The sequence below is a fragment of the Trachypithecus francoisi genome, unplaced genomic scaffold, assembly GCF_009764315.1.
Source record: "Trachypithecus francoisi isolate TF-2019V2 unplaced genomic scaffold, Tfra_2.0 Lachesis_group6, whole genome shotgun sequence".
Lineage (NCBI taxonomy): Eukaryota > Metazoa > Chordata > Mammalia > Primates > Cercopithecidae > Trachypithecus > Trachypithecus francoisi.
In genome coordinates, this window is record NW_022681471.1 from 51,784,600 (window position 1) to 51,806,569 (window position 21,970).

A 21,970-nucleotide genomic window follows, 5' to 3' on the forward strand; every position below is an offset into this window, starting at 1 on the left:
CAAAGGTATCCACTTACATTTTCTTCTAATATTTTAAGCTTTCTTTTTCACATTTAGTCCGTTAATGACAAAATGAAAATTATTTTTCATGTGTAATATGAAACAGGGATGAAGGTTATCTCTTTTCATATAGATCACAAACTTTCCCAATAAATACCATTTGTTGAATAGCTGAATCTCTTACCACTGTATAGTAGTTTCACATCTATCATATAATGACATAACTCTGTGGGTCTGTTTTGAGGCCGTTTAATATGTATCATCTCCATTTGTCTATGCCTAAATCAAGATCACACTATTTTAATTACTAATAGCTTTATATTAATTATTGACATTTGGTAAGAAAAGTTCTACCTAATTATTTTCTGTTTTATATTTTACTTGGCTGAGTTTTTGCCATTTATTCGTTGCTGAAAATTGAATGTGTTTTGCAAAGTTTGTGTGTTGGTAACTTAATCCCCAATGCAACTGTGTGAGAGGTGAGACCTTTAAGAGGCAATTAGGTCATAAGGGCTCTGCTCTCATAAATGGATTAAGACCATTATCATGAGAGTGGGTTATTGTCTCTGGATTAGGTTTCTGATAAAAAAGATGAGTCAGCCTCATTTTTCTCTCTCGCTCCTCTTGTTCTTTCTCACTCTCTTGTCTTCCATCATGGAATGAGGGTGCAAGAAGGCCCTCACCAGATGCAGGCCCCTCAACTTTGAACTTTCTAGCCTCCATAACTCTAAGAACTGTTTTTTGTTTTTTTGGTTTTTTTTCATTATCAATTGCCTAGCCTAGGGTATTCTGTTAAAGAAGCACAAAATGGACTAAGATACTTATATATAAGAATTCTCAAATAAGCTCAACAAGTTGTACAAAAACTCCACAACCCAACAACACTATGGGTTTTCTAATTATGTAGAGCATTATATCGAGCTTATCAATTTTAGAAAAGCAGGCCTCTTCACAGTCATGAATCTGATCTATCTATTTTAAGTATTATTTTATGTACTTAGGTTGTATAATTTCTCCTTAAATACATTATACTTCTGTTTGAAGAAGGTCTAGGTATATCTCACAAGGAATGCTCTCCCCTCCTGTTACCAGAGCCAAGAGGTATTCTTTCCTCATTTATTTATCATGAAAACCTAGTGGGGTTCCGGGAAGTCAAACCCCAAAATATGCAAGAAATTTCTCACTCTTATGCTAATCCAAACGCAGCTTCCAGCAATTCATCAAAATTATTATGTACGTGATTCTACTAGTTTATGACTCCAGTGACTTCTGTTCTAGGCAAAGAGATCTTGGCTCTGATTTTCCAAATTCACTTGTCTCTCCAAATTTAGGAGTTGCAGTTTGCCCTGTGACCTCAGTTCTATGACATCTCCAAGAAAAGTACTTGCCTAGTTTTCCCTTAGTGTAAATATATGAGTGATAGCTTACAAGTTCTTTACATGTTGAAGCTGAAACCGGAAGACATCCTTGGGATGGATTTTATGCATTCTTTAATATTTTGTAAGTCTAAGCTACAAAATATGTTTCTAAACATTGAAAAGTAGCTTCACACCCGATAGCAAGTCTCTTCCTGGAAGAAGAAATACTATCCCTATTTCAAACACCAAATAAAATATAAAATATTTTTCCATTCACAACTCTGAAAATCATAACAATTCTACTATTTTACCATTATAGGAAATGTGGGCAAAATTATGTTTCCTAGGTTCCACTGTAGTTGATCACAATGTCAAAATTTATTTTACACATTGTTGAATTTGCTTCCAATATTTTATTGTTTATAATTGTTTTATCTTATGAGATTATCCTAAGTTTTTCTTTATTGCATGAATAATATCCAGATTTTAGATTAACACAATACCACATAAAATTATTTAAGGACCTTTGATTTTTTTGTACTCTTAAGATTTTGTATTAATCTATGTTTTAAACATTTGGTAGAATTTACCTGTAAAACTATCTGACCTGGTTGTTATCTAGTCAGGTATCTTTGGTTGGGGTTTTTCTTTTTTTGGTAAATATTATTCTGTTTTTGTTTTGTAAAAGCAAATAAAAACTGAAAAATAAATTTGATTTACTTAATGACTATAAGTCTATTCAGATTTCTGCTTTGTAAATTGGATTTGATAGAAATAATTTTCATATTTATTTGATAAATTTACTTATAACTCATCCTTATAATTTTGTCAATGTCTAATGAACTTTATGTCTTCCTTCATTCTTAATATTTTCTACTTGTAACTTTACTCTTTTCTCCAATTCAATCTAGCAGAGATATGACTATTAGTCTTTACATAGAGCCAACTTTTGGCTATGCTGATCCTCTATTTTTTTCTATTACTTTAATTTTTGCCTCAATTGGCATCATTTTTCTTTTCATATTTGATATTTTGATTTTCTTTTTCCAGTCATCTTCATTGTAAACTGAACTTATTAATTCTCAATCTTTCTACTTTTTCAGTAAGTACATTTAGAGCTATATAGTTGATATATATATATTTTGCCTGTATCACACATAGGTTTTCCTTGTGTAATGTTTTGTATTGTCATTATAATTTATTTCTTCACCAATGAATTATTTAGAATTATTAGATATTTAAAACACATGTCTTTTCTAAAGTTTCCATATCCATGGGGGTTGCCATATCTTTGTTATTGACTTGCAATTTTAGTATGTATTGGTTGGAGAAGATAGTTTATATGTTAATTATTTGGTATTTGTTCAAAATTCCATTGTAGTCTGGTAAGTGCTCTGTTTTTATAAATGTTTTATATTTGCTTGAAAAAAGTATAACGTTTTTATTGCTGAGTGAGAATTCTATAAGTATAATTTCTATCAAGCCTATTGCTCAAAATTGTATATATTTAGTAGCAGTTTCCACAAGTCTATCAATTATTAAGAAAATGTTTTAAAATCTCCCCTAGATTATACCATTTCATGTTGATGCTATGTTTTTAGGTAGAAAATGATTCAGAACTGATTATACATTGCTGATTTTTTTCTTTTATCACCATGTAATTATATAATTTATCACCAAGAAGGCATATATTGTTGAACTCTATTATGTTGCATATTCATATTGCTACATCAGTTTTCTTTGGTTATTGATTAATATCTGGAAATGAAATACTATCCAGAAAAAAGCTGATGTAGCAATTTAATACCAATGCATTTTTTTACCTTTTTAAATTCATCTTTTCTGTGCCATACATTTTAGCCATATCTCTTATAAATAGATAAAACTAAATTTTTAATTCAATCCAAGCATTTCTTTACCAATGATTTTAATATCTTAAATTTTACTACTAATTATTAACTGTATTTAGAGTATGCTTTTGTTTTATTTATATTTTGTAATCCCTCCCTGCATTCTATTATGCTCATTGGATTTTGTCACTTGCCGTATTCCTTCTGTACTTGTGTGAAGTCATTAATTTTTCTCATAGGTACACTACATGTTTCATATGTATAGTTGACTTAACAAATTATAAAATTAATCAATATCTCCACTGTACTCGTAAAACAAGGACTTTCAAGTGCTTTTACACTATTCATCCTTTACCAGTTCTATTTTATTATTGCCTTGCATGTTATTTCCAACTTGGTTTAAGCTCCAGACTATTACTTGTGTTGTTTTCTTTGTTCAGCAAATGCTTATTAAGATTTGTTATAGTTCTACCAATTTTTATGATCATTATTGCCTCTTGCATTCCATTTCCTCCTTCCTAGTTCAGGTTAACTACACAAGATATTTTTTCTTTAGTTATTCTTTCAATTAGGACTTGGATATAGTATAGTAGATAATTCTTTTTCTAACTATAGCTTAAATTTGTTAGTCCTGAAAATTCTATTATCTGAAGTTTAAGGGTTGCTAATCTTTTGTTTATTGTATCTTCTGCTTCTTCCTTATGGAGGATCATATCCCTTTGCAGTATTTCATTACTTATTGTGACCTCATCTTTATCAGTGATTTTTTTTATTGAAATCACATTTAACCTTGCTTTTGTGTTACTATAAAATGGTTTTAGCCAGGCATAGTGGCATGCACCTATAATCCCAAGTACTCATAAGGCTGAAGAGAAAAGATCACTTGATCCCAGGAGTTTGAGATCAGCCTAGGCAACATAATGAGACTATATCTCAAAAAAGAAAGAAAAGAAAAGAAAAGAAAAGGAAAAAAAAAGTGGTTTTGCATTTAATTCTACGGAGATCTCAGGATTTTGGTAGTCTGGTATGATACTACATTATTTTCTCAGAGAATTCCTGTGACATACAGGTAGTATGAGTTTACTATCCACACCTAAGGGTAGCATGGGTCTATATCTTTCATATTAGTATCAGAGTATATTAGTTTGCTAGGGTTGCTGTGGCAAAGTACCACAAACTGGTACCACAAACTGGTTTATCCCTATCTCCTCATCACTGAAAAAAAAAGACTTGTGCTCTTTTCTAACTTCCAATAACCTCTCTCTGTACTCTAAAGATGCTAACAGTGGAAATTCTTAATCACAAAACATGACAATGTTATTAGGCCACAGAGTCTGAGATTGCAGCCCTTGCCATATCAGCTAGTATGACCAGCTTCTGTCATTTAGTTATTTGTCTTGATTGCCTCGTCTTTTCTATCTGAGAGGATAATTTCACCTTTTTCCTCTCTGATTTAAACCAGTCTTTTAATGTCACCCAGTGATTTGGATTTATGACTATCTAACTACCTTTACACTGGCAATGCTTTAGGCCCAGCCATCTGCACAATGGGTCTAAGAAACATTTCAGTGAAGCATCATGATAGGCCAAATTTGGAACTAAAAAAGTCTATCTGGATGTAAATTAGGAATTTGAGTCTACAGACATACTCTAGATTTTCTGGCTTAGTGTCTCAGTATCTATTTTAGTTGAAACAATTCTGATTAAATCAGATGTTCTTTCCCTTTGTAATTTTCATTATAGAGTTAAGTGCCTTATAGTGAAGCAGAATGTTTCAAAGTATTTTAGAGAGTACAGATTTCTATTCTAGTGAGGCTCTTCTTAAAAATTATTCTAATTTCTCCTCAACCTGGAAATAAGCAAAATTGTTTCTATAGATACAGTAGAAAATAATTTCAATTCATATTGAAATATTATTATTTGCATCCTAAAATTTGCCATAGGAGTTTGTTCTAATTCTCGAATTCTTACAAGAAGTTAAGAAAAGTCAGTTTAGAAGAATAACAGTTTTACCTCCAGCTAGAACTTCTTGAAATAAACAAAAATAAAAAGAAAGAAAAAGGAAAGAAAGAAAAAAGAAAGAAGAAAGAAAGAAAAAAGAAAGAAAGAGAGAAAGAAAGAGAGAGAGGAGAGAAAAGAAAGAAAGAAAGAAGAAGAAAGAAAGAAAGAAAGAAAGAAAGAAAGGTAGGTGTGTATCTGTGGTCCCACTTATTTGGGAGGCTGAGGTGGGAGGATGGCATGAGCCTGGAGGACAGAGGTTGCAGTGAGCCTGGAGGACAGAGGTTGCAGTGAGCCAAGATCACACCACCACACTCCAGCCTGGGTGACAGAGCAAGATCTTGTCTCAAAAAAAAAAAAGAAAAAGAAAAAGGAGGGAAGGAAGGAAGGAAGGAAGGAAGGAAAAAGAAAGGAAAGGAAAGGGAAGAAGGAGGGAAAGAGGGAGGGATGGAGGAGGGAGGAAAGGAAGGAAGGAAGGAGGGAAGGAGGAAGGAAGGAAAGAAGGAAGGAAAAAAAAGAAAGAAAAAAGAAAGAAAGGAAAAGAAAAGAAAGAAAGAAAGAAAGAAGAAAGAAGGAAGAAATAAAAGAAAGAGAAAGAAAGAAAGAAGAAAGAAAGAAAGAAAGAAAGAAAGAAAGAAAGAAAGAAAGAAAGAAAGAAAGAGAAAGAAGCCATATTTCTTTTTCTTTTTTTTTTTTTTGAGACGGAGTCTCGCTCTGTCGCCCAGCCTGGAGTGCAGTGGCTGGATCTCAGCTCACTGCAAGCTCCGCCTCCCGGGTTTACGCCATTCTCCTGCCTCAGCCTCCCGAGTAGCTGGGACTACAGGCGCCCGCCACCTCGCCCGGCTAGTTTTGTGTATTTTTTAGTAGAGACGAGGTTTCACTGTGTTAGCCAGGATGGTCTCGATCTCCTGACCTCGTGATGCGCCCGTCTCGGCCTCCCAAAGTGCTGGGATTACAGGCTTGAGCCACCGCGCCCGGCCTAGAAGCCATATTTCATAAGGAAGTTATTAATGCTCATCATTAGGTTATATCCAGTTGTAGCGAAATACTACACCTAGTTTGTATATTATTTTTACAAAAACACAAATATTTTTTCCAAGTTAAAAATATATGTGAGGCTTCTAACTACCTACTAATTTCAATTGCTAGGGCATTCTTCTAGGAGTTTTGAAATGTTAGAGTACAATCCTGATATTTGAATACTCCATTCAACTAGTAAGATGCTGCCTGGTTAACAGTGTCAGAAGCATCTATATCATAGCTCTTAACATCACTTTAATTTCTGTGTTTAATCCTTATGCTGTATGTATTGTCTTTTTCTGTTTTGGGCATATGGTAAAACAAACAAACCTCAGGTTACTAATGCCCTTATTTATTGGGGAGGTTTTCCGGTAACTCATTTTATCTGGATATAATTTTTAATAGTGCTCCTCTCACTCTCAAAAGTGTTTTTGTTTAGAGGATGAATTATATGCTCACTCTAAAAATAGAAGAATCTTGGATAGACCTGTATAACATAAAATTATCTGTGGTGCCTAATTTATCTTCTTCTGTCTCTAGGCACTTTAAGGTCCCAGTAATTGAAATATCTAGTTGTCAATTATTACAGCTTTTTTTTCTGTCTCACTTAGTATTAATTAAAGGGAAATCAGATTAAAATACTTAAATATTTCTTCCAAGCTTTCATCTTGACTTATGTGATGTTAAATGGAGAAGGGGCGTTATGACCAATAAGAGGGTAGTTTCTAAATGCTTGCTCCATTTATTGAATGTCTCAAGGAGAAATAAGCTACTTGGAAAGATTTCAATACAGTGTTTTCCTCGGAAGAACTTTTCCTATCAAGTGGATATAAATGTTATTCATATGACTTGTATAAGTCATGTTCTTTTGATGAGGAAAAAAATGACAGTCATGAAATTGTAAAAAGAAAAAATAGTTAATGACGTGCATATATTAACTAATCTAAAGGAAGATTCTTTTTCATATCGCTCATAACACATTGCTTGGCATCTCCTAGGGCTTGGGGCCAGGTAGAAACCAAGACTGTGTTGAGTTACTATCAACCATCCATAACTGGGAAGCTATCAGAGAGACATTTGCAGAATTTAAGGGTAATTTAGCAGGTGAACAAGACACTGAGTAGCTCTTGAGGCAGTCCCTCAAGCTATAATACAGAAAGAGAATGGGGGATCTGAAACTGCAATTGCTGTAGGGTTTGAGAAATACAATACGGGGTCCAGGTAGCTTGGCCAATTCTGCAGAACTATATCCTTGCATAAGTTACTTTTCCTGGGCCTCTTTTGCAGACATGATGGCTTTACCCTAACACCTCTTAAATAAATGTGCCACCTGGAATCATACCAGATACCGTCTAAGACTATCCTTTCTACTCTGAATAAAATATTAAAAGTTACTGGAATCACTTCATACGAGGTATATTTTTCTCCTTAAAATTTTAGAGATTGCCTTTTTTTTTACAAGCCAACTGTTTTGGGGACAATTTGGATCTCCGTTTTGATTTGAGTGAATTTTCAGTCTTGTTCTCCATAACACAAAGCCAATTTACATGGAAGGTAGCCCCAAAAGCAGTTTATGTGTTAGTAATGATTTTAAAAGTCAATGTTTCTACTCATTTTTAAATAAAATAATTTGTATTGCTTTAGCTTCTCTTTTAACATTAGTATTCATGTCCATTTCCAAAAAGTATGTAATTTCTAAAATCTGCTTGCTTAATCCTGATATTTAATTATTTTGTATTCTTTTTGTTTTAATTTCAGGAAAGGTGTGAATTTGGGCTGTAAAATACAGTGTCAATGTTTATAAGAAAAAACAGTGACCTACCTGAGGCTACACACAGTAATCCTAGGTCTGTCAAATGTCACTGACAGGAGGCAGGCTCATCTAGAACTTTTGCCTCTCATTATTATGGAAATAAGGAGGTAAAAAATCAGAAATATAAGGGTAGATACAGCCAACAATTTTGGTTTTGTTTAGCATGTTATTTTTTAAAGGATCAATCAAAACAAATATGCATAACCTCTGAGAAATGAAATTATTGTTAAAACTGTATGAAGCCCAGAGAGGAAAAATCTTGTCCAAAGTATGTAGATATTCACAGACGCAAGTAAGATCACAGGCTCTAAGAAACAACTTCCCTTACTCTCTTTATATCTTATGCCTTTTAAAAAATACTTTTTAATGCTAGAGAAGTTGAATCAGTTGCTGTTAACAAATCCACCCTAATATATTCCACGCTCCAGTTGATTGATGAGAAAAAGAACAACAAAGCATGAGCAATTACTGTGTAAGGATTCAGAGATGATAAAAGTTTAGCAGTATCTTGGGAATAAGATTCAAACAAAGCATTACAAGGGTTATGGACCTACACAGGAGTAGAAGTGTGTGCCCAGTCTTGGTTCCTTTCACTTATACCCAAGAACAACCTTTCTTTCTGGAAATGTTTTGTTGTATGTTTGTTGGGCAAACACCTGAAATTCTGGCTTGGATTTTAAAGACACTATCAAGTAATAAGAGATCAGACCTCAAAGGGCCTTTAGGAATGGTTTCATCTGGGGTCTATATGGTAGATTGTGATGGTTAATTTGTGTGTCAACTTGGCTAGGCGACAGTGGTCAGTTGTTAGGTCAAACATTAGTCTAGATGTTGCTATAAAAGTATTTTCTAAATGTGGTAAATTTCTATAATCAGTTGATTATAGTAAAGGAGATTATCTTCAATAATGTGCGTGGGCCTCATCCAGTCAGTTGAAAGCCTTATGGTTCTGAGAGAAGAAGAAATTTTTCCTGAAAATGTAAAAATTCTGCCTGAACTTCCAAAATGTGAACTGCCCTTTGGATTTCAGACCTAAGACTACAACATCAAGTCTTCTCTTAGGTTCTAGCTTGCTGGCCTGCCCTATAGACTCTGGACTTGCCAGCATCTATAATCACATGAGCTAGTCTCTCTAAAGAAAAAAAGAAACATCCTATTTGTTCTGTTTCTCTGGAGAAATCTGAGTGACACAGAGAATGTATGTTTCTTTTGCAGGCTATCATAGAGTTCTAAAGTAATTTTTTAATTACAATGCATTTGGGAAGAATATACGTTCTCATCTTCCTAGGTAACTACTATTCCCTGTTGTCCTTACATCTAGTAGTTTTGCTTCTGAAATTACCTGAGTATGAGACCAGCATCCCAAGCTACCCCCTCAGTTTACATATAAGGAAACCGAAACACACAGTGTGAATGGGTCTTGTATGAATTCCTAGGAATTTTGCAAAATTAAGACTGAAGCTTAGGTGACCTGGCATCTAGGGCAATGTTCTTTCCATGACTCTTACTGTCTTCTTCTCCTTTCCCTTTGTAATTCTATCAACAGCTTAGACTTGGGAGTGGCCAAGATGGCTGAATAGAAGCAGCTAGGGTGTGTGGCTCTCACAGAGATAAATGAAATGGGTAAGTAAACACAGCACCTTCAACTGAAAAATCCAGGTACTCACATTGGAACTAATTAAGGAAACAACTTGACCCATGGAGAAGGGAGAAAAGCAAGGCAAAATGATGGCCAACCCAGAAGTGGCACAGAGTCAACAGAACCTCCCCTCCCACACCTTCCTGGGAAAGCCATGAGTGAATGTGCAACCCTGGGAACCCAAATTTCTCCCACAGATCTTTGCAACCATTGGGTCAGGAGATCCTCTCATGGATCTCCCCATTGGGTCAGGAGATCCACTCCATCAGGGCCTTCAGCCTGACACACAAATATATGTGGAGTCTTGGAAGAGCAGCTCCTTAGGCATGCAGAGACCCAGGAGCTTTACATACTCTAGCTCCAGGCTTGTCAACAAAAGTAACTGCAACTCTGGCAAAGTGGGAGTTTAGACTTGTGATATGGTTTGGTTGTGTCCCCACCTAAATATCTCGAATTGTAGCTCCCATAATCCCCACATGTCATTGGAAGGACCTAGTGGGAGGTAATTGAATCATGGGGATGGGAATTTCCAATGCTGTTCTCATGATAGTGAATAAGTCTCATGAGATCTGATGGGTTTTTAAAGGGCAGTTCCCCTGCACACACTCTCTTGCCTGCTGCCATGTAAGATGTGCCTTTGCTCCTCCTTCACCTCCTGCCATGATTGTGAGGTCTCCCCAGTCATGTGTACCTGTGAGTCAATTAAACATCTTTCCTTTATAACTTACCCAGTCTCAGGTATGTCCCTATAACAGTGTGAGAACAAACTGATACAGTAAATTGGTATCAGAAGTGGGGGGGTGTTGTAAAGATACCTGAATATGTGGAAGCAACTTTGGAACTGGGTAACAGGCAAAGGTTGGAACAGTTTGGAGAGCTCAGAAGAAGACAGGAAAATGTGAGAAAGTTTGGAACTTCCTAAAGACTTGGAGGACTCAAAAGACAGGAAGATGTGAGAAAGTTTACAACTTCCTAGAGACTTATTGAATGGCTTTGACCAAAATGCTGATAATGATATAGACAATACATTTCAGGCTGAGGTGGTCTCAGATAGAGATGAAGAACTTGTCAGGGACTGGAATAAAACTCACTCTTGCTATACAAAAGACTGGCAGCATTTTGCCCCTGCCCTAGAGATCTGTGGAACTTTGAATTTTAGAGAGATGATTTAGGGTATCTGGTAGAAGACATTTCTAAGCAGAAAAGCACTAAAGGTGAAGCAGAGCATAAAAACTTGAAAAAATTGCAGTCTGACAATGTAATAGAAAAGAAAACCCACTTTCTGGGGAGAAATTCAAGCCTGCTGCAGAAATTTGCATAAGTAACAAGAAGCCAAATGTTAATTGCCAAGACAATGGGGAAAATGTCTCCAGGGCATGTCAAAGGTCTTCATGGCAGACCCTCCCATTATAGGCCCAGAGGCCTAGGAGGGAAAAATTGTTTCATGGGCTGACCCAGGGACCCACTGTTCTATGCAGCCTCAGGACATGGTGTCCTGTGTTCCAGCTGCTTCAGCTTCGGTTGTGGCTAAAAGGGGCCAATGTACAGCTAAGGCCATTGCTTCAGAGAGTGCAAGCCCCAAGCCTTGGCAGCTTTCATGTGGTGTTAAGCCCGCAGGTACAGAGAAGTCAAGAATTGTGGTTTGGAACCTCCACCCAGATTTCAGAGGATGCATGGAAATGCTTGGATTTCTAGGCAGAAGTTTGCTGCAAGAGTGGAGCCCCCATAGAGAACCTCTGCTAGGGTAGTGCAAAAGGGAAATGTGGGGTTGAAGCTCCCACACAAGGTCCCCACTGCCTAGTGGAGCTGTGAGAAGAGGGCTACTATCTTCCAGACCCCCTGACAGCTTGCACCATGCACCTGGAATGCCGCAGACACTCAACTCCAGCCCATGAAAGTAGCAAGGATTGGGGGGTTGTACTCTGCAAAGCCACAGGGGTAGAGTTGCCCAAGGCATTGGGAGCCCACTTCTTGCATCAGCATGACCTGGATGTGAGACATGCAGTCAAAGGAGATCATTTGGAACTTTAAAATTTAATGAGTGCCCTGTTGGATTTCAGACTTGCACAGGGTTTGTAACCTCTTTATTTTGGCCAATTTCTCACATTTGGAACAGATGTAGTTACCCAATGTCTGTACCCCTATTTATCTAGGAAGTAATTAACTTGCTTTTGATTTTACAGGCTCGTAGACTGAAGGGACTTGCCTTGTCTCAGATGAGATTTTGGACTTGGACTTCTGTGTTAATGGTGGAATGAGTTAAGACTTTGGGGTACTGTAGGAAGGGCATGACTGTGTTTCAAAATGTGAGAACATGAGATTTTGGAGGGACCAGGGGCATAATAATATTATTTGATGGTGTCCCCACCCAAACCTCATCTTGAATTGTAGTTCTCATAATCCCCACATGTCGTGGGAGGGACCCTCTGGGAGGTAATTGAATCATGAGGGCAGGTTTTTCTTGTGCTGTTCTCATGACAGTGAATAAGTCTCATGAGATCTGATGGTTTTTAAAGGGCATTTCCCCTGCACATGCTCTCTTGCCTGCTGCCATGTAGGACGTCCCTTTGTTCCTCCTTCACCTTCTGCCATGATTGTGAAGCCTCCCAGCCATGCGGAATTGTGAGTCAATTAAATCTTTTCCCTTTATAAACTACCCAGTCTTGAACATGTTCTTACTGCAGCATGAGAACAGACTAATACAACCTCCAAACATATCCCTAGGAAAGAGGCTAAATCTAGGAGGTCAAGCAGCAATGGCTTGCAAGCCCCATTTCCATGGTGTCTCACAGGATAAGACCCACTGGCTTGGAATTCCAGCAGCTACTAATAACAATGTTGTGCCTGTCTTCTGGGACAAAGCTCCTGGGTGTAGGGACAGGCTGACATATTTGTGGTTTGGACAACTCAGCCATTCCAGCCTGCAGGCTTTAGAGAGTCCAAACCAATCTGGGGCAGAAGTGATCCCCCAGTACAGCACAGCTGCTTTACCAAAGCATGGACAGACTTCCTCTTTAAGCAGTTCCTGATCCCATTCCTCCTGACTTGGTGAAAGCTTCCAAACAGTGTCTCCAGCCACTTCCTACAGGTGCATTTTGGCTGGCAACAGGTCCATACTTTCCTGGGAGGGATTTCTCAGAAAAAGCTGAAGGCCACCATCTTTGCTGTTTCACAGCTTTCACTGGTGATACCTCCAGGTACTGGAAAATCCAAGGTGACTAGGAATAGGAGCAGACCCCCAACAAACTACAGCATCCCTATGGAAAAGTGTCAAGACTGCTAAAAGAAAAAAAACTTCAAAGGTCAGCAACCTCAAAGACTGAAGGTAGGTAAGCCCACAAAGATGAGAAAGGATCAGTGCAAGAATGCTGAAAACTCAAAAAGCCAGAGTGTCTACTTTCCTCCAAATGACCACATCACCTGTCCAGTAAGGGTTTGGAACTGGGCTGAGGCTAAGATGGCTGAACTGGATTAAGAATTAGAAGTAGAATTCAGAATATGGATAAAATGCACACAATTCAAAGAAGCTAAATATCATGACAAAACATTGCAAGAGCTGACAGACAAAGTAATCAGTAGAGACAAGAACATAACTGACCTGATAGAGCTGAAAAACACAGTAAAAGAATTTAATAATGCAATCATAATCATTAATAGCAGGATAGACCAAACAAAGGGAAGAATCTCAGAGCTTGAATACCATATTCTGAAAAATAAGACAAATAGACAAGAATGAGAAAAAAATATTGAAAGAAATGAGCAAAACATCCAAGAAATACAGGATTATGTAAAGAGACTGAATCTGTGACTGATTGGTGTACCTGAAAGAGATGGGAAGAATGGAACCAATTTGAAAAATATATTTCAGGATATCGTCCATAAGAAGTATCCCAACCTAGACAGACAGGCCAACATTCAAATTCAGGAAATCCAGTGAACTCCAGTAAGATATTCTACAAGAATGTCATCCTCAAAACACATAATCATCAGATTCTCCAAGGATGAAATGAAGGAAAAAATGATAAGGGCAGCTAAAAAGAAAGGCCAGGTCCCCTACAAAGGGAAGTCCATCAGACTAACAGCAGACCTCTCAGCAGAAATCCTACAAGCCAGAAACCTTACAAGCCAGCATTGTTAAAGAAAAGAAATTCCAAACCAGAACTTCATATCTGGCCAAACCAAGCTTTGTAAGTGAAGGAGAAATAAGATCCTTTTCAGACAAGCAAATGCTGAGGGAATTTGTTTCCACTAGACTTGGCTTAAAAGAACTCCTGAAGGAAGCAATACACGTGGAAACGAAAGATCATTAACACCCACTACAAAAACACACTGAAATACAGAGACCAGTGACATTATAAAACAACCACATAAACAAATGTGCAAACTAACCAGCTAACACAACGATGACAGGATCAAATACACAGATATTAATAATAACCTTAAATGTAAATGAGCTAAACACCCCAATTAAAAGACACAGAGTGACAAACTGGATAAAGAACTAAGATCCATTGGTATGCTGCCTTCAAGAGATCCATCCCACATGCAATGATACACATAGGATCACAGTAAACAGATGGAGGAAAATCTACCAAGCAAATGGAAAACAGATAAAAGCAATCCTAGTTTCTGACAAAATAGACTTTAAACCAACAAAGATTTTAAAAAGACAAAGGAGGGCATTACATAAGGGTAAAGGATTTAATTCAAAAAGAAGATCTAACTATCCTAAATACATTATTCATGCAACACAAGAGCATCCAGGTTTGGAAAGCAAGTTCTTAGAGACCTGCAAAGAGATTTAGACTCCCACACAATAATAGTGGGAGATGTTAACACCCTGCTGACAATATTAGACAAATCATTGAGCAGAAAATAACAAAGATATTCAGGACCTGAACCTCAGCCCTGGATCAAATGGACTAGATAGATATCTACAGAACCTTCCCCAAAATACAACAGAATATACATTCTGCTCATCCCACATGGCACTTACTCTAAAATCAATCACATAACTGAAAGTAAAACACTCCTCAGCAAATGCAAAAGAACTGAAATGATAACAAACCATCTCTCAGACCACAGTGCAATCAAATTAGAAATCAAGACTGAGAAATTCACTCAAAACCATGCAATTACATGAAGATGAGTCACCTGTTCTTGAATGGTTTTGGGGTAAATAATGATATTAAGGCAGAAATCAAGAAGTTCTTTGAAACTAATGAGAACAAAGATACAATGTACCAGAATCTCTGGGACATAGCTACAGGGTTGAGAGGGAAATTTATAGCACTAAATGCCCACAGCAAAAAGTTAGAAAGAGCTCTAGTTAACAACCTAATATTACAACTAAAGGAACTAGAGACCCAAGAGCAAACAAATCCCAAAGCTAGCAGAAGATAAAAAATAACCAAAATCAGAGCTGAACTGAAAGAGATAGATGCACACAAAAAATTCAAAAGATCAACAAATCCAGGAGCTGTCTTTTTGAAAAAAATAAATAAATAGATAGACCACTAGCTAGACTAATGAAGAAGAAAGGAGAAAAGAATCAAATAAAAACAACCAGAAACAACAAGAGGAAAATTAGCACTGATCCCAAAGAAATACAAACTATCAGAGAATATTATAAACACCTTTATGCACATAATCTAGAAAATCTAAAAGAAATGGATAAATTCCTGAACACATGCAACCTCCCAAGACTGAACCAGGAAGAAGTTGATTTCCTGAACAGACCAATAATGAGCTCTGAAATTGAATCAGTAATAAATAGCCTACCAACCAAAAAAAGCCCAGGATCTGATGAATTCACAGCTGAAGTCTACCAGATGTACAAAGAAAAGCTGGCACTATTTCTACGGAAACTTTTCCAAAAATTTAGGAGGAGGGACTCCTTGCCAAGTAATTCTATGAGGGCAGCAGTATCCTGATACCAAAACCTGACAGAGATATATGAATAGTAGAAAAAGAAAACTTCAGGCAAACATCTTTTATGAACATCAATGGAAAAATCCTCAACAAAATACTGACAAGCCAATCCAGCAACACATCAAAAAGTTTATCCACCACTATCAAGTAGGCTTCATCCCTGCAATTCAAGGTTAGCTCAACATATGCAAATCAATAATATGATTCATCACATAAACAGAACTAAAGGCAAAAACCACATGACTAGCTCAATAGATACAGAAAAAGCTTTCAATACAATTCAACAACACTTCATGTTAAAAACTCTAAATAAACTAAGAATTGAAGGAACATATTTCAAAATAATAAGGGGCATCTATGACTAACCCACAACTAACATTATATTGAATGGCCAAAAGCTGGAAGCATCCACCTTGAAAACTGGCACAAGACAAGGATGTCTTCTCTCACCAATCCTATGCAACACTGGAAATTCTGGGCAAGTCACTCATGCAAGAGAAAGAAATAAAGGGCACTCGAACAGAAAGAGAAAAAGTCAAACTATCCCTTTTTGCAGAAGACATGATCCTATATCTAGAAAACCTCATCATCTCAGCCAAAAGCATCTTAAGCTTATAAAAAAATTTCAGCAGAGTCTCAGGATACAAAATCAAAGTGCAAATATCACTAACATTTCTATACACCAGCAACAGTCAAGCTGATAGTCAAATCATAAAGGCAATTCCATTCACAATTGACACAGAAAGAATAAATACCTAAGAATACAGCCAACTAGGGAGGTGAAAGATCTCTACATGGAGAACTATAAACCACTATTCAAAGAAATCAGAGATAACACAAACAAATGGAAAAACATTCCATACTCATGGATAGGAAGAATCAATATCATTAAAATGGCCATACTGCCCAAAGCAATTTATAGATTCAGTGCTACTTCCATTAAACTACCATTGACATTCTTCACAGAACTAGGAAAAACTATTTCAAAATTCATATGGAACCAAAAAGGAGCCCAAATAGCAAAGGCAATCCTAAGCAAGAAGAACAAAGCTGGAGACATCATGTCACCCAACTTTAAAACTATACTGCAGTGCTACAGTAACCAAAAAACCATGGCACTGGTACAAAAACTGACACATAAACCAATGGAACAGAATAAAAATCCCAGAAATAAAACTCCACACCTACAACTATCTGATTTTTCACAAACTTGACAAGAACAAGCAATGGGGAAAGTATTCTCTAATCAATAAATGTTGCTAGGATAACTGGCTAGCCATATACAGAAAATTGAAACTGGACCCCTTCCTTACAACATATACAAAAATTAATTCAAGATGGATTAAAGACTTAAATGTAAAACTCAAACCTATAAAAACCCTGGAAGACAACCTAGGCAAAACCATTTAGGACATAGGCATGGGCAAATTTCATGATGAAAATGTCAAAAGCAATTGCAACAAAAGAAAAAATTGACAAATGGGATCTAATTAAACTAAAGAGCTTCTGCAAAGCAAAGGAGACTACTAACAGAGTAAACAGACAACCTACAGAATGCAAGAAAATTTTTGCAAACTATGCATGTGACAAAGGTCTAATAGTCAGTCTCTATAAGGAACTTAAACACATTTACAAGAGAAAAACAACTTCATAAAAAAAGTGGGCAAAGGATATGAATAGACACTTTTCAAAAGAAGACATACATATGGCCAACAATCATATGGAAAAAAGCTTAACATCACTGATCATTAGAGGAATGCAAATCAAAAACCACAATGTGATACCATTTAACACTAGTCAGAATGGCTATTATTAAAAAGTCAAATAATAACAGATGTTGGTGAGGTTGTGGAGAAAAAAGGAACTCTTATATACTGTTGGTGGGAGTGTAAATTTGTTCAGCCATTGTGGAAGAAAGTGTGGCAATTCCTCAGAGACCTAAAGACAGAAATACCATTAGACCCAGCAATTCCATTACCGGGTAGATACCCAGAGGAATATAAGTCATTCTATTATAAAGACATATGCATGCATATGTTTATTGCAGTGCTACTCACAATAGCAAAGACATGGAATCAACTTAAATGTCCATCAATGATAAACTGGATAAAAAGTATGGTTTATATACACCAGAAAATACTATGCAGTCATAAAACATAATGAGATCATGTCCTTTGTGGGAGCATAGATGGAGCTGGAGGCCATTATCCCTAGCAAACTAACACAGGAACAAAAACCAAATACTGCATGTTCTCACTCATAAGTGGGAGCTAAATGATGAGAACATAGGGACACATAGAAGGGAGCGACACACACTGGGGCCTTTCACAGAGTGGAGTGTCGGAGGAGAGAGATTAGGAAACATAGATAATGGGTACTAGGCTTAATACCTGGGTGATGAGATAATCTGTACAACAAACCGCCATGACACAAGTTTACCTATGTAACAAACTTGCACTTGTACCCATGAACTTAAAATAAAAGCTAAAAAAAAAAATTAAAAAAAAAAAAAGAGCTTAGCCTCAGCCTTTCTTCCAGTGGCCATCCAAAAGTGAACAACTCAAAAGTCAGCCTATTTTGAACCTTCTCTGATAAGGCCTTTCATTCAGGCTTAACAGTTCTTGCCCCTGTACTTCCTCCTCAGTCAATATAAGAAAGGATTTTGATGATGGCCTGCATAGAAAAGAGATTGTGCTTATTTATCCACTATAGATGAGGGAACTGTTGCAGGATAGGGTAGAGTCAGCAAGGTTTCTCCATGGTCTCAAGAGACAGACCTGAAGTATCAGAAAGCCAGAGTAAGTACCAGAGCCTCAGTATATTTGAAATTCAGTGGCAGGCAGATCTTGAACTCCGTTCAAAAAGGTTTAGTTATAGGGCTTTTATAAAAAGTCCTTGTTGCAGAATGGGTTCAAATTGATGTCATCCCCTTGCAAGAACACAGAGGAGAACTTTATTATAAGCTTTGTTGACATTTTACTTGCTATGAAAGGAATAACATCAAAGCTAAAAAGTACCTTTCAAACAATGTCTAACCCCTTTATTCGTCAGAAGGGAGACTACTTAGAGAAGATAAGTGAGTTACAAAAAACTTGCAGAAATGAGGTTTGATATACAGAAAGCTCATAAAGGAGTCATGATATACAGGACACTAGTAGAAGAACCAGGATTGGAATCCAAGCATCCTGCTCATGTGCAGTGCTCTTTCCATCACACCACAAATTTTAAATGTTCTGAGACTCATTAAAGCTGCACTAAATATGCAGTTGTCATTTGTAAATTGTCTGGGATTTTCTTTGCTGACAGCACCTCAGGACTGTGTTTTCAAAGGCAATCCCACTTTTATTTTTGAATTTGCCTTGATTTGTTTGCTTTTGTTTGTAAAGAAGACAGCATTCAATCAAAATGCTTAAATCCACTCACAGAGATGCTTGCTTACTTATTCCAGTGAATGGAAAAGGAAAACACACAGAAGAAAATGATTCTGTGTTGTAAAGTTGCACTGTCCTCTTTTCTTCTCAGATTAATGCTCTCTGACATGAACATTGCAATTCACTGCATTATGAATAAAATATAAACAGACAGCATTTCTGAAACGCAAACCACAGTTTTTAGGAATATACCTAAAATAAAAAGGAGCATGTAGATGGCTCTTCTGGTTAGGCACATGGAAAATGCTTTTTATTTGGCAGGGTTTATCCAGAGGCCAAAAGATTTTATGACCAAGTGTTTTGCTATTGTGTAACTGTGGTTTTCTTCGTTTGTTTTTCCCCACTGTATTTTCTCCTTGCTACATTCTACTCATCTTTTCCAAACTACCCATTCTGCTACTTCTCCCCATGCAAGCTCTTAATTGAAAACAAAAAATTCATGACTTGAATCCTTTTTACCATTCTTTCCATCTCCATTCCTCTCAATATTTACTAAATCAAAAGAATGATGCAAATAGTGTATGTGGATTTTTCCAAGGAATATCACAAGCCCTTATGTTATTTTTGTGAAGAAAATGGATTGATGTTAGGAAACAGGTCAATTCATAGCTGACTGAATAATAATACTCAAAGAGTTTCAATTAAACAAGCAATTTAGAAAGAGTTCTCTAGTGTAACACCAGAGGAACCTGCCCTTAGTCAGTCTCTCTTTTTTTTTATATTTGGGAATGGCCTCACCAGACTAGGATCACTATGAAGCTAGACTTTCACTCAGTGTTTGGCATAAATTAGGAAGTCAATAAATATTTTTTAAGAATCAATAACGAGGATGAGCATACTGATAATATGCTGAAGAAATCCATAGGATCAGGAATTGAAAAGGCAATCTCAACATATTATTGATGACCTTAGCAATGAACCAGATCTATGAAGAACATGGCTACAGACATATCACAATTTCTCAGATATAACAAAGAGAAAGTGCGGTTTAAGAGCAGACTATGTTTAATGTAAAAACAACTCTGAGATAAAGCCAGCTCAAAATATTATAAAAGCATGATAGAACTGCCAATTAAGCCAATATTATCTTAAACTGCACTAAAAAAAAACGGGGTCCTGAGCTAGGAAATTGAACTCCTAGTCCAGTTTTTAGCAGAACACCCATATTGGCTAAAATCAGTTTTACTAATGATCCAATATCCAATATTCAATTTCAGTTGACTAAAATAGAACTTGCTTTCAAGTGATTTGGCATCCACTCAGAGATCCTAAAAATAAAATTATATTCAAATCATATTATAATTAATTATATTATATTATATATAATTATATTATAATAATTAATATATTAGTTATAATATATTGAATATAAAACATATATTTAAATTTTATGATATTATATTAAAATTAAGGGATAGGGGCTTTAGACAAAACAGCCAAACATTTCCTAAGTAAACAAAAAAGGAAAAGGCACCCATTAGAAAAACAAATCATCTCATCATTCATAATATGCAGCACACTTAAGAACTATCATTAAAAATATAAAATTGTGTCTGAAATACCCCTTTACATATTAAATGTAGAATACCTAAAATTCCAGAAAGATGATAAAAGCAAATGCAACATGACATGAGTGCAAAAGCACTTAGAAAAACATTGCACTTCAGATGAAAGTCACAAATAACTTTCAACTTAGTTTGCATTGACACAATTACAGCTGGACCACTGTACAATAATTCACCCTTATCCATGGGTGATATGTTCCAACACCCATATTAGATGCCTGAAATTGTGGATAGTTTTGAATCATATCTATGTATCTGTATATATACAGATAGATATCTATCTATATATATCTATATATAGATCTATCTATCTATCTATATCTATCTATAGATAGATACATATGGTTATCTATATCTATATATATGGTTATATATCTATCTATATATTCCTATACATACATACCAATTATGAAATTGATTTACAAATTAGGCACAGTAAGAGATGAACAATAACTAAAAATAAATTCGAACAATTAAAACAATATACTGTAATGAAAGTTACGCGAATGTGGTCTCTCTATCTCTCTCTCAAAAAATTCTTATTGTCCTGTACCATAAGTGAAACAAAAACACAGAAAGTGAAATTGTGGATAGAAGAAGACTATTGTACATATGGTTCACCACCTTCAATTTACGATTTTTCAACGTTACAATGGTGGGAAAGCAATACACATTCAGTATGCTCCTTGACTTATAATGGGGTTTGCCTTAACAGTATTTTCAATTTATGATGAGTTTATTAGGTTGTAAGGCTGTGTGGTAAATCAAGGAGCACCTGTTTTCAGTTCTGAATGCTCACTGAGAAAATGCAACATGTTGACAGAGGAGAAACAAGGATGATTGGAAGACTTGAAACCATGTCATTTTAGGAAGACACGAGGCAACTCCAGATTATTTGCACGGAGGAAAAAGAAGACTCATGTTGGACACAATATTGACTTTAAATATTTGAAAGTATTTATTATACTTATTCTGTTGGCTACAGGAATCCTACCTAAAATTAATAGAATTAATAAAGATGCAAATCTGGGCTAAAGATATGATGGAAGGCTTTACCAGTTAGAGCTTTAAAAATTTGTAATGGTTACCTTAAATTACATTCTTAAGACTGTTTTGCAGGTAATTGGTTACATTTTTAATGTGTCACCAAGGTTATTTATAAATAAGCTGTAGGACTACAATTTAGGAATATTCTACTGAGAGCTGAGACTTTGAATTTCTATCCTAGGCTTAGTGTTAACATCTTTCTCTCTGCAAATTCTCTCCACACATAATGGCTGCTATGACTGTGTTATTTTCCTGATGCTCTTTTAAAATGAAGTCTTATGAACTTTAACTTGGTTTTTATTGGGAGATTAAGATTCT